We start from the raw sequence: 15,339 nt of genomic DNA on the forward strand, positions 1-15,339 counted from the left end.
TGTGATTGTATTTCTGGTTCGTCCGGTCAAGTACCTCAGTAGAGAAAGACAAAAACAGACTGTCATGATAGGCGAGAGCTGGTCGGCGATCCGAGGACTTAGTATTATACTACAAATCATTAGCGATTCACCCCTGTGTTATATGAGGGGCTGGTCCTCGTCCAGCCGCGTGAAAAAGGCACCATAGTCCGGATAGCCGCACACACACAAGGGGCTAGTACTTAGCTCCACAGTCAAACTCCTATGGCTAAGTGAAAGAAATAAAGTCGCATAGTCTGATTTCCTGGTTTACCCTGCGGACACCTCCTTTATGGACCAAGATGTTGGATCAAGCATGGTCACGCGTTATGTCTAACACCCTTGTAGCATCTACATGGGGGCTGAAGCCGGCGACTGGCAACTTTCAGAAATATAACAATAAACGGCCACACAGGAGGAAAATCACTTGAAACAAAAGTCGCAAGCATATATATATCATAGCATGGGTTCATCACATAGTTTGTACAACCCAAACACATTTAATCAAATATTACATCCTTGGAACATTGGCCCTCTACTACTCGGGCTCCTTCTAGGACATCGTCGAAGTACCTCTCCGTCTTCTGATGATCCTTGCCTTCGGGCGGGCCTGCGGTCGCCACTTTGGTGGCCTTCATCTTCGCCCATTGCATCTTGACGTGGGCGAAGGCCATCCGGGGACCCTCTATGCAGGTTGAACGCTTTATAGCATCTATCCGGGGCGACGCATCGACCAGCCGCTTCTCCAAACCAAAGTAGGTTCTAGGAATCGACTCGGCCGGCCAGAGTTGGACTATTACGTCCTTCATGGCCAGGCCTGCCACCCTATGCAACTTCGTCAGCTGCTTCAGCTGGTCGTTCAATAGCACCGGGTGTTCCGGCACAAGATATTGCGACCAGAATAGCTTCTCGGTCGAGTTCCCCTCCTGAGCTCGGAAGAACTGTGCGGCATCGACAACACTCTTCGGAAGATCCGCAAACACACCTAGAGAACTCCACACTCGTGTGAGCAAAGCATACCTCTGACCTCCATAAAAAACTTTGCAAAAGAAAGGCCTTACCAACTGCTATCTACCTCGCTTGGTGGATCTCTTCACGAGCGCTCCGGGACTCGCGCCACGCCTCTTTGGCATCACGGAGAGCCTTGGCAAGCTCAGAGGACTAGGTCGAAATCTTCTGCTCCAATGTCTCGCATTTGCTGATGGCATCCTTCAGCTCCTACTCGACTTCGGCCACCTGAGCTTCATGTTGGTGGTGGGCAATTTGTTCAGCCTCTAGTTCAACAACTGCTTTATCAGCGGCTGCCTTATTCACCTCCGCCTCTTTCTTGGCCTGGGCGAGGGCGCCTTTGAGGGTCTCGACCTCGGCCGCGCCAGCTGTGGTCATAATTAACGCATTCCATGCGTTAACCTCTAAATATACATATTACTTATAATATAAAAATAAGTTCCTTTTTAACCACTATACGCATACCTTGCGTCTCGTCAAACTGCTTATTAATGCGGTCGATTTCCTCATCTGCCACTTGAAGCTTCCAACTGAGTTCGGAAACTTCTGCGGCCTGGGTGGTTGCTGCCAACAGGGAGGCCTGTTAAAATAACAACACAATATGTTACTCTCTTGAATACTATGTGGATCGTCTGTCCGGGTTTTTCTAAACCTGACAAAGCCTCAGGGGCTACTGTCTACATGCAGTTTTATTCTTTTGTATGGAAAGTTTTAGAACATTATGTCGCATACCTCAAAGCCTGTCAGTAGGATGTTGAAGGCTTCGTTCAATCTGCTCTTAGGAGACTGAACCTTCTCCACCACCGCACCCATCCACTACTGGGAAAATGCTTATACACAATAGCATAGTAGTAGCGCTATAAAATAGTAACCGCTGCTGATATTTAGCAGTAGCTCTTTTCCTGGCAAGCGCTACTAGTAACTCTGTAGTAGTAGCACTGGGAATAAGAAACACGCTACTACTATGTGGGACCAGACGAGGCCACCGATGATAGCTGGAGTTGTAGCGCTGTACAGAAACAAGCGCTACTACTAACTGTTTAGTAGTAGCGCTTGATTTTACTGCGCCGCTACTGCTAATGGGCCCCACTTAGTAGTAGCGCTTTTCCAGGAGAGCGCTACTACTAAGTCCCATAGCAGCAACGCTTTTTGCTAAGCAGCGCTACTGCTAGTTGCGAATGGTGCCACCTTTTCACCCCCTTCCCTCCTCTCCCCCACTTTGCCCTCTCTCCCCCTCCTTTCCCCTCTGCACTCTCCACCATTGTTTCTCTTCTTCTCTCTTCCTCCTACCTCTCTTCTCTCCTCATTAATGGCACCCTCCATCATAAATGGCCTCTCTCACATCTCTCTCTTTTTCCTACAACTCTCTTCTCTCCCCATTAATGGCCCCCTCAACCATAACTCCCTCTCCATTAGTTAGCTAGCTATATTCACCTCTCCTCCCCAACAACTAGATCTAGCTAGCTATTTAGCCATACACACGTGCTCTCTCGATTGTTCTCTCTCATCATCTAATTAACCGCGTGCTCTCGATCGGTCTCTCTTGGGAGATATATAGGTGAGTAAAAAACTTGCTCATTTCAAGAATGGAAATATGTGTGTGAATATATATATATATATATATGGAGAGATTTGTGTGAGTGACATGCCCTCGAGTTGCTTATGTTTTGCCGTAATGTCGATTTATTTCCATTTCGGTGAATTTCGAGCAAACTCAATATGTCTTATTTTTAGGCACGGTCATGCCAAAATTTTATATGACTTTGAAGCATGCATTATTTATTTTACAACCCTTTTGCTTGTTATACCGTGCAAACGGTCATGAAGGTGAGTGGATGGAAGGTGGAGCGCTACATGCAATCCGCGGTGATGGACATGTATGCAAATAATCGGGCTAGGATTAGATGTCCGTGTGCAAGATGAAAGGAAGGAGTCCTTTTGGACCCTTTTGATCGTGGCACTTTGAAGGCGCACCTGCTGATGAATGGTTTCATGGATGGATATACTCAGTGGATAAGTGAAGAACAAGATGATGAGGAGGACGTTCACATGGTAGGGAATAACAACATGGGGCTAGACGAAGAGATGACCGATCGACACGAAGATGATGGCGCCGGACATGGCGCCGGGGAAGAGTCCGGAAATAACGGCGGCAAAGAAGATTCCGGACACGGCAAAGAAGAGTCCAGACATGGCAGAGAAGAGGCGGCGGTCATGCCGCAGTCTTCAATGCTACTAAGTGCAGTCATGCAGGACCCTCATGTTCGAGACCTCCTTTCTAAGAGTATGACTAGCGAGAGAGCTGCTTCTAGAGAGGAGGCCAAGCTGGCGCAACTTGAAGTAGACTCGAGGACTCCATTGTATGACGGTTGCGATCCCGAGGTGACCCGCTTGAGTTTCACGCTCAAACTTCTAAAGACGAAGGCCAAAATCAAATGGACAGACAAAAGCCTAGATGAGCATTTGAAGTATCTACATAATAAAGTTCTTCCCGCGGGGAACCTGTGTCCTACTAGTGTTGAGGAGGCCAAGAAAATCGTTTGCCCTTTTGATTTGCCGCACATTAGGTACCACGCATGCATCAATGATTGCATCATTTATCGGGGGGAGCACGCGGAAAAAACCAATTGCCCAGTGTGCAATGCTTCTCTATACAAGAAGGTGGGAAAGAAAGCTCCTCAGAAAGTTGTATGGTACTTTCCGATCACTCCCCGTCTGCAGCGGTATTTCGTAGATCTTAAGGAAGCAAAGCTCATGCGCTGGCACACGGATGGGAAGAAGCCCGACGATGGAGATGATCCGAGGCTTAGACACCTCGTAGATGGTAGCCAGTGGAGAGCATTCAACGCCTTATATGGATTTTTTGCAGAAGATCCAAGGAACATCGTGCTTGGTGCGAGTACCGATGGCATGAATCTGTTTGGAAACCAGAACACCAACCACAACACATGGCCCGTGTTTGTATGGACGTACAACCTCTCCCCCCCCGTGGAAGTGCATGAAGACAAAGTACATACACATGAGCATGCTGATTCAAGGGCCGAAATAATTGGGATATAGTATTAACCTGTATATGGGCTTCTGTAAGAGGATCTATACACGTTATGGAAAACACCGACATGGACATGGGATGCCAGCAAAGGAGAATATTTCCATATGAGAGCCTTGCTGATGACGATGGTGCACGACTATCTCGGTTACGGATACACCTTAGGCCAGGTGTGCCACAGATACTGCGGATGCACGAGGTGCATGGATGATACAACATCTTAGCAGCTTACGTCAATGAAAGATGGCGGGTCTGGGAAAATCGTGTACATGGGGCATCATAGATTGCTCGAGAAGGATGACCCGTGGAGAAAGCATGGAGATCTATTCAATGGGTTGGCTGAGCTTTGAGGACCTCCATGTAAGAGGAGCGGCACCAAAATCGATGAACTGTTGAGAAACTGTGAACAATGCCCCACGCCGGGAAAGATTAAAAAGGCGCCGGAGCCACTGCTGAAGGTATGGAAAACGAGGTCTATTTTCTGGGACATGGAGTACTGGCCCAATCACGACACACCTCATTGCCTTGATCAAATGCATATCACGAAGAATGTCCTCGAGAGCTTGCTTGGCACACTGATGAACATGCCGAAGAAGACCAAGGATGGGCCGAAGGCAAGGAACGACTTGGAAGATTTGAAGATCAGGAAAGATCTCCACTGTAAAAAGTTGATAAAGGAGATGGAGACGGAGACGGAGGAGGGGGAAAGGGGAAGAAAAGTCAACAAGAAGGAGGAGAATTATTGCCCCCCTTCTTGCTTCACCTTAAGTGCGAAGGTGATCGGTCAATTCATCAAGTGCCTTATGGGAATCAAAGTCAGTTCCAGTTACTATGGGAGGATAAGCAGATTTCTAGACCCCAAGAAGAAAAGGTTCAGCGGGATGAAGTCTCATGACTATCATGTGATGATGACGCAGATACTCCCGGTTGCCAATAGAGGGATAATGGAGAAGCACGTCCGTGACACACTTACTGGTCTCTTCAACTTCTTAGACGTTATATCTCAAATGTCCATAAGTGTGAAGCAGCTCCGAAGGCTATAGGAAGAGATCGTTGTCATACTATGTGAGCTTGAGATGTACTTGCCGCCCGCATTCTTTGATGTCATGGTGCATCTGTGTGTCCACATCATGGACGACATCATCGACCTCGGGCCGACATTCCTTCACAGCATGATGCCGTTCAAGAGGATGAATGGGGTCATCAAAGGATTTGTTCGTAACATGTCCCATCCCGAAGGGAGCATCGTCCAGGGGTATCTGACGCATGAGTGCGTCTCCTTTTGTGAGAATTATATAAGTGTCGGAGACCCTTTGGTTGGTTTGCCCGTCAAGAAGCACGATGAGAAGCTCGAAGGATATGGTCACAACAACGGCCGGAGGGAATTCAACGTGGACTACCCGGATCGACGGAACGACTTTGACAGGGCTAATTTAGTAGTGCTACAACACCTAGATGTGGTAGATGATTATGTGGCACAGCACAAAGAAAGCATTGCAAAGAAGTACCATCATAAGAGGATGCTCAATACGGACGACGAAGTTACTATAGATCACAACGCCACTTTCTTGCGTTGGTTCAAAGAGCAAGTTCTTGAAAATCCCCCAGAAGAGGGCAGTTCAGACGGATTGCTCATACACACCTTAGCACATGGCCCTGCGGCCAAGCTCGCGACCTATCAGTCCTACGATATTAAAGGGTACACGTTCTACACGGAGGCCAAAGACATGGACAGTGATTACCAGAACTCCAGGGTGAAAATTCAATGCGTGACTGATGCCAACGGCACAACTGAAAGATTCTACGGAAGGGTCGAAGAGATCTGGGAGCTTGACTATGCTGGAATGCACGATGCAACGATATTCCGTGTCAGATGGGCTAAGGACGTCGTAAGAGAAAACAAGTGTTTCACCACCATGTCTATACCCGATGCGAAGAGCACTCCCGTGAACGTTAATGTCATCGCCAAAAATGAGCCATGGGTACACGCTAAGCACGTGGCACAATGCTTCTTCATAACCGACCCGGCCAATCCCAACCATGTTATTGTGAGGAGATCCAAAAGGAGCATCATCGGAATGGATGGAGTCGCCAACGAGGAAGACTACGACCAATACGGCAACCCGATGAGGGAAGATGATGTGGGGACCCCGACTCATAAGTCGAGATCACCGAATGCACGTGTACAGTGATCCCAGAGATCAATGCTCACTAAACACATAGAAGTTGAATAACAAGAGTCTTACATCCATACATACCGTTTTACACAAGTAGGACCATTATGGTCAAGTCTTGAGTGTATCATCGCAGCAGAAATTTTTGTCGATAACTTGGACCCATGCCATCTGCCTTAACCCTACAGGCATTCTAACTAGGAAGCGTCCTAGCTCGCATGTTCGTAACCGAAGTATTCTTCATCATATCATGTTCTTTCATGCCTGGCCAATAAAATAACCAGTGGCAAGCCAATGAGTACTTTGAATGTACTCGCAAGCAACCCAAGGGTGATAACAGAATAATTATGCATGGCACTACTGCTAAATTGGCATTTTTGCAGAAAGCTAGTTTTTCTCATGCAAGTATGATCAACATTTATCAAGGATATGAATGCGTCTGCAACAAGTATCAGGAGGTTACAGACATCAACATCGAGAGAGAGTTATGAACAACTCATGCTCAAGCTCATCGTGAATTCCTCACGAATCGCATCAATAGATTTACCAAACCGTGTTGTTTGTCAAAAACATATGGACGTAGTCTAAGCAGCACCACCCAACTGTCCTTGACCGTGCACATGGCTATTCGAATAGTTTGACACTCTGCATAGGTTGCACACTTTACCCACAAGATTCGGGGAACTTCCGTGTCATCCACGACCCGCGATACCTCAAGTACCCGGGGTAAGCACCCGATTACTATCTTTCCCTAGATGACACTAACAAGGAGTCCACTCGTTGTTCCGTATCCTCACAATGTACTCCATACGAGACTCACTCAAGATCGTGACATCCGAGAGGGGACACAACGGTTTATCGGGTGCCCTATGAAAACAGTCATGGCCGCCCTACCTGGCACGACCCCGTCCCGAGAGAGAGCACCAACTCTCCCCTGTCACTAGTAATGCGGGCTCCAAGCTAGTATCGGCCTAGGTAATCAATAATGCCCTTTCCCATACAAGGGTAGAGTGGTTGCGCATGTAAGGTTGGGACAGTCGACAAATCTTAAATCTAATCCATTTCTGTAAACAACACTTTTATCAAACCTCGGTACATTACTTCTCCACCAAGTAGTGACCTAGTTCATCATCATCTCCCAGGGGCATCAGTGGCACCCACTGGGGCTGTTTGCAAGTATTTTCAAGTATGTCAAACCACACTTGTTTCTTTCCATGCATAACCCTGACCCACCTTGCGTAGCCATCTACTATAGCATATTTCTACAACCCACCAACACAACTCTAGCAAGGGTAGAGTCATGAATAATGCAAGTATCAATGGAGTATGCAGCGGAGGCAAGCCTAGCAAGGTTGCCATTCAAGGTATATCATGCCCTCAGTGAAGCAACGAAAATGCTATTATGATGTAAAATGGTTCATCATGGTCAAAGGGCTGCTTGCCTGTTTTAACAAAGTCTTCGAGGTCTTCAATATCTCTGGTCCAACTCCGAGCATTTCGTCTACTTCGTCAACTATCGTCGAAAGCAACCATAATAAGCAACACAACAAGGCAGAAAATAAAAGTGCTCTAAAAATATTAATTTGACTTTTCTAGGACATCTCTGGTTATATGAAAAATAACCAGAGTGGTTTCATTGGAATTGGGTAAGTGGATATTTCTAAACATTTTGATATGATGGAATCAAGGGGTTTATGGATTTGCAAGAAGTGCACAGAAACATTATATTGAAAAATGAGCAAAGGCACCCAGTTAACAAAGCATGATTTTAGAAGCCTCTCGGAGTTGGTTTTACTGGATTTGGAGTTCAAATGATTTTCCTATGAATTGGCAAAGTTGACAAATATGAAGAAATGGCTCATTATTTTGTGGGGTACTAAAAGTATTAAGAAAAATGTTCATAAACTAAGTTATGAACTTAGAAGTCTCTAGGAATTTGACTCATGGCATTTGGATCAATTTTAAGCTCTCTGTGATTTTCTAAAGTTCATCACAGAAATAGGAAAAATAGGATTTGATAAATATTTGCGAAGGAAATGCTTCTGTAAAAATGTGACAAAAGCACCATGTGGTAGGGCATGATTTTAGAAACTACTAGAAATTTGAATCATCAAATTTGGAGTTAATTTGAATTATTTATGGATTTTTTAAGTTGACTGGAAATATAAAAAGGGAATAAGGCTTTAACCTTATCCTGCGCGCATGGCGACAGATAGACTGTGGGCCGGCCCAGCAGCTCAGCAGCGTGCCGGGAAGGGCCACGTCGAAGGCGTCTTTCACGCGGGCGCCTCCACTTATGCCAGCTGGGCGTGGCGCTTCGGTGGCTGACGGGCGGGTCCTGCGAGCAGGTCGCTCGCCCTGCCCCACATCGTCTTCAACCCCGCGACGCCATGCAAAGGGCGCTGGCCTCGCTCGCCGTTGGCGCTGCTCTTCCCATCTGCGCCAGCCGGCGGTGGGGGCGGAGCCGTGCGGCTCGGCCGCGCCCGAAGGAGGAGGCAGGGGGAAGGCGGCGCCTTCCTCGTGCATGTGCGGACGCCGTTGGAGTAGTGGCTTGGCCGCCGCTTGTGTCGGCGATTCCGACCACCTCCCGTGGTGTGCTGCACACCGGAGAGCTCAGGACGGAGTGCCGCAGCCATTCAGATGCCCAAGGCATATCGGGGAGGTCCGAAGAGGTGGAGAGCGAGATGGCCGTGGAAGAGGCCGCCAACCATGGAGGTGGACAGAGGGCACGAGGGGGAGAGAGATCTTGTCCGGGAGGTTTCTGGGGGAGAGGGAGAGCGGTAAGAGGCCACAGAACTCGAGGGGGGGCTCTATATAGAGGCGGCGTTGGTGCATAGTGGGCGCGGTCTAGGGCGCGCTCGATGAGCTCCGTAGAGGGAGAAGGAGGGCCAGGGAGGAAGGTCCCGGCAGTGTTGCGTGTCTTAGACGTCGAGGCATCCTTGGGAGACACGAGGGAGAGGCCCGAGGTCTATGGGAGCATCGGGCAGAGGGTGGCTACAGTGCGGGAGTAAATGAGGGGTAAATGAGGCAGTAGGAGAGGAGAAAGGTTGAGGGAGAGAGAGAAACTGCTGTCCAGAGGGGTAAATGAGGCTGTTTCACCCATCAATTATTGAGAAAAAGCCAGGGGAGAGCTACTGGAGGTAGAAGAGGTCTAGGATAAGTTGTTGTAAAAAGTAGAACTCATGGAGATTTGTGGAAGTGGTGAAAGTGGTGTTTTTAAAAAAATGGCAGAAGGTGTTTTGTTGTTGGTTTGCGCAAGAATATGAACTCCTATTGTCATAAGGCTTGATAGGGCCAAATGGCATGAGAAAACAAGTGGTTCCACCAAGATTGAGTCCATTTGGGCAAAATTGCCAATGCAACTTTGTAAACCCTAGAAATCAACAGAAATGGACTTTCCAAGATTTAGTCATGCAAATCTATTCTCCTTGATGCACCACTCGGTTTAATGTCATCATTTTATATTCTGAATATGTCCACAAAAGTTGAGATCAAAAGGAGAAAGTTGCCAATGTAGAGTTGTTCAAATTTGGTTCTAGACAGGAAGGGTTTTGGGGCACTTTGATCAAGTTAACTTGTTCTCCAACTTGTTCCACTTGGTCTAGATGAATAATTAGACCATTTGAGCATGTTCACAAAGTTTGAGAACATTTGGACATGTTTGGCAATGTAAAGTCACTCAAACTTCAAAATGGACAGAAATGGTTTTGAGGTGATTTCATGGGGTTATACTATTCTCCATGACATGATACTTGGCAAGATCATCAAACATGTCATATGTGACATTCTAGAATTTTCTTGGAATTTTTAGAGAATATTTTATTTGTAATATTTCAAAAGCTTGAAATATCCAGAAAGGGTTTTTGAGGGATTTATCCAATATTTTGAACATGACCATGTATGGAAACTCTTATATATGGACAATATATGTCCACTGAGTTTCCCTAGGTTTTCCCAAATATTTTTAAAGCATTAAAATAATTTTAACCTATCAAAGACCATTTCTGGCCTAAAGAAAAAGCCTTTAAATAAAATAGGTGAATAACTTTTAAAATTATATTTTTGTGGTTTTTGGTAATCCTATACCTAATAGGAGTCAAACATACTCTTTGAAAGATTTTTCATACCCCAAATCAAGTACTTGCAGTGCAAACCTCAATTCAGGGGGTTTTGGAAAACTAAATTTAGAAAATACTTTTTGGCCAAATTATTTTTGTAAGAAAATTATATAATGTACTATACACATAGCATGATCATTGTTTCAAGAGTTTGGAGCAAGGAGATGAAGTATAGGAGTTGGAGGATTTATTTTATTTTTAGAGCACTTGCAAACAACAGACAAAAATCCAATCAATGCAAAGTCCAAAACACTCAAAAGTTTTTGTCAAACCACATTTTATCATGATTTATAATCATAAGTGTTGTGCCATGAAAATCAGGGTGTGACAGACCTACCCCCCTTACAAGAATCTCGTCCCCGAGATTCCCAAACTAGGCGCGGAAAGGAGTATGGAGACTTGGATTTGGGGGTAGTCTTCACGTCCCCGTACTGCTTCTGCTTCCGAGTGGTGCTCCCTTGAACCTTGAGGTACTTGATGGTGTGGCTTCAAATATGACGTTCAGCTTGATCCAGGTTGCTAAGGGGTTTCTCACGGTAGGTCAGACTGGGCTGGGGATCGATGGCTCGGTGATCGATGTCCTTGTAGTGGTCGGGCTAGTTAGGAAGTTCGAAACACTCCCGAGGTTGTGTTGTGTGGGAAAATGTTGTGCATAGTGGGTAACTCAGGTGGCAACTCCAGCTGGTAACTGTCTTCGTCTCGTAGTGATCTCAGAGGGGGTTGTTAAATCTTGGACTTATCTCGAAGAGGGCCGATGAATCTTGGTGTGGGTTTCCTTGTCATGGAAATGCTTGGTTCCTCCGAGAGAAGTGGCTTGCAGGTACACCTGGTCTTCAGGGCGGAGGTTTACTTCTTGACGATGGTGTTTGGTGTAGTTCTTCCTTCTTGACATCGCGGCCTTCAATTGTCTTCTATCTAGCTGCACGACTCTTCTTCTGTTTTTGGGTAGACAAGTATGTCGCCAAAGAATATGGCAACTAACTTCTCTAAGTATTCCAGGAGGACTTGTTCATGCGGTACATAAAGTAGGATGGGGTATTGGTGGTGGTCTTGGTTGAGTTTTGGCCAAGGTCTTCTCGACCTAGAGTCAAGCCCATGGTCATGATCCGACCATGTTGTGGCTTGGTAGGGCTTAAGGGTTTCAAGGATTCTAGTGTGCGAGTGAACATTTATCATCTTATCTTTAAGCACTGTTTTTGAGGTGCCAATAGTTCTACCTAGTCCTTCAAACAAATAACCTTATACCACCGAGAGCATCATCTCGTATAGGTCAACTCCAATCACCACTCATGTTATACATATGCTCGTGACTCCCGAGGGGAGGTCTAATAAAATCCTATATGTCTACGATCCCCAAACTCATATGTATGGCTACCCCTAAAAATCCATGGGTAGAGCATACAAGCTTCCAAGCTGGAATGAAACAGGACAATCCAAGTGCTCATCCTATTCTTCCAAGGTCCATCTTAGTGCATCTCTATTCTAACGAAACACGTCGTATGCCACTCCAAAATCTTGTTTCCTTCCTATGAATCAACTCAAACAATCCGTTAACTTCCATTAATCACTACATAATCCATTAATTCTACAAATCCAATGTCTATGGTGTTCCACATGATCTTCTAATGTCCTATAACCCCCCATACGATTGGAAGGGCTACCCTTACTATAGTCAGTCCACCAATTTCCATTGTCAGGGTCAAGGGACTTCCAATCCTCAAGCTTATATAGATCCTTACATCAATTCCAATCTCCTAGTTTATTATCCATCGAGAAACATGGTATCATGATCAAGATCATCAATCTAAATCCAATTTACTCTGAACCATGTAGATATACTCAGCATCTATACTCAACTAGAATCACCTACTTAAATCCAAATCTCATGTCCAACGAGAATTCCTACATGTCTACCCCAAGTCATTATCGTAATGCTTACCATCTTCCATGAACGTCCTCTTGGCTAAGTCAAAACCTTATACTTCTAGGAGTTTTAGCTTGCGATCATAATTGTCCTATAAATCCAATTTACTCAGGGGGTAATGAAAGCTATGCTTCTCTATTGACATGATCCCATCAAGTTCATCTACCAACATGAAAGCCTTATGATCCACCGAAGAGTCTCAGATAATTCCTCAAGGTCTTTAATATAAACTCATCAAGTCATCTGTCCTCTATTCCTATATCCTCAATTTGGTTCCTCCTATGGCATCGTCAGTTTTGGTGCTATCTTAGGATGACAATGTGCTCGTTCACTATGTCCACTAGTTCCATAATGAACCCAGTGATAAGCAAGGTTACGGAGGCTTAACAGGTTCTCTTGCAATTATGTGGGTTAAGCACATGGTTAAGGATTCGAGCTGGGGTATCTTATGAAGTCTTGAAGGGTCTAGGAATGGGTCTCTAATCTTGAGGGGCAACCATAACTCTAAGGGGCTGCACTTGGTCGAGGAGGTTGTAGCAAAAGTCTTCAGTGCTGGTTGGTTGCCAAAGTAGAATCCTTGGTGTATCTTGTCTTGCCAGCCTTCAGTTGAGGAGAGAGATGAGAGGGAGAGGTAGCATAGAGGAGGGGAATGCCTAAAGGGGGTTCTATAGTGCAAGTGCAAACAAACAGGTGCAAAAAGGGCCAAACCAAAGAAACAGGGTATGGAAGGTGATATAGTCGCGTACTTGTTGCCTAGGGCAAAAGTGTGACCTATATCAAAACACAAACAAATAAAAACAAGCAACACACAATCATGGTTCTATTCGAACCATCATACGGACTCGACTGCGCATAGGGGTTACACGACTCATCCTACCCTAGGGGTTCTCAGACTCAGTAGTCGTGCCTTGTGCGTCGTGCAGTCTCCTGAGTTTTCCTCAGGTGTTGCTACGTCTCTTGTTTGATGAAACGATCTGGGTTGAGCCTGAAGAATCTTCGACAACTTCTCGCCAGATGAGGTGATGGGGTGATGGTGGCTCCTCGTGGCTGTCTTTGACTTGGTCTTCTCTTGTCTTCTTAATCATGATGATTTCTTTTGCTTTCTAAGGCGTCGATGGTACCAGGTTTGTAATCCTTTATGCAAGGACATTAACAAGGCATAGTAGAGGTCCAACATGTCGGTTACATTGATGAAAACATCGACACCAAGAGCGGGGGATGAAGAGAACCGTTTTCCTGGTCACTATAGTGAGGCGGACCAAATGGCGAGGTTCTCATCCACCAGTGGTTGTCGTTACAACAATGGTAAGGACATGGTTGCTCTATTAGCGATGTATATCGTGATCTTGCATATCTTACACCCTGATCGTCATAGGACAAGGTTGCATCATCCTGGGGAAAATTCAAAGGTATCTCCATCCTCTGGGTCTTCATGTCCTCATTCCTCAAAGATGTATCTTCTGTTGGTATCGTCTTGTTGTGGTGTCGCCAATCTTGTGTTCAGAAGATGTGGGTGGATGTCTGACAAGGCATCCTCCTTCTAGACTATCCATAAGGATTTCATGGAATCCGATGGTCAGGGGCATAAGGGTTCTAGCGACCAAAATTTTTGAAGGGGAAAGAGATCCATAAGGAAAGTTTACCTTAGTTTTCGAAAAACTAAGAAGGGAGGAGAAGTATAGATAGTTTTGAAAACTAGTGATAGTTTTGGAAATAGTTTTACCCTAACTAACGACCACGCTAACTAAGGCTTCCTACAGTCAGGATGGCTTTGATACCAGCTCTGTGGGGACCCCGACTCATAAGTCGAGATCACCGAATGCACATGTACAGTGAACCAGAGATCAATGCTCACTGAACACACAGAAGCTGAATAACAAGAGTCTTACATCCATACATACCGTTTTACACAAGTAGGACCATTATGGTCAAGTCTTGAGTGTATCATCGCAGCAGAAATCTTTGTCGATAACTTGGACCCATGCCATCTGCCTTAACCCTACAGGCATTCTGACTAGGAATCGTCCTAGCTTGCATGTTCGTCACTGAAGTATTCTTCATCATATCGTGTTCTTTCATGCCTGGCCAATAAAATAACCAGTGGCAAGCCAATGAGTACTTTGAATGTACTCGCAAGCAACCCAAGGGTGATAACAGAATAATTATGCAAGGCACTATTGCTAAATTGGCACTTTTATAGAAAGCTAGTTTTTCTCATGCAAGTATGATCAACAAGTATCAGGAGGTTACACACATCAACATCGAGAGAGAGTTATGAACAACTCATGCTCAAGCTCATCTTGACTTCCTCACGAATCGCGTCAATAGATTTACCAAACCGTGTTGTTTGTCAAAAACATATGGACGTAGTCTAAGCAGCAGCACCCAACTGTCCTTGACCGTGGACACGGCTATTTGAATAGTTTGACACTCTGCAGAGGTTGCACACTTTACCCACAAGATTCGGGGAACTTCCGTGTCATCCACGACCCGCGATACCTCAAGTACCCAGGGTAAGCACCCGATAACTATCTTTCCCTAGACGACACTAACAAGGAGTCCACTCATTGTTCCGTATCCTCATGATGTACATCATACGAGACTCACTCAAGATCGTGACATCCGAGAGGGGACACAACGGTGTATCCGGTGCCCTGTGAAAATAGTCATGGCCGCCCTACCTGGCACGACCCTGTCCCGAGAGAGAGCACCAACTCTCCCCTATCACTAGTAATGCGGTCTCCAAGCTAGTATCGGCCTAGGTAATCAATAATGCCCTTTCCCATACAAGGGTAGAGTGGTTGCGCATGTAAGGTTGGGATAGTCGACAAATCTTAAATCTAATCCGTTTCTGTAAACAACACTTTTATCAAACCTCGGTACACTACTTCTCCACCAAGTAGTGACCTAGTTCATCATCATCTCCCAGGGGCATCAGTGGCACCCACTGGGGCTGTTTGCAAGTATTTGCAAGTATGTCAAACCACACTTGTCTCTTTCCATGCATAACCCTGACCCACCTTGCGTAGCCATCTACTATAGCATATT

The sequence above is a fragment of the Triticum aestivum genome, chromosome 3B (assembly GCF_018294505.1).
Source record: "Triticum aestivum cultivar Chinese Spring chromosome 3B, IWGSC CS RefSeq v2.1, whole genome shotgun sequence".
NCBI classification, from domain to species: domain Eukaryota; kingdom Viridiplantae; phylum Streptophyta; class Magnoliopsida; order Poales; family Poaceae; genus Triticum; species Triticum aestivum.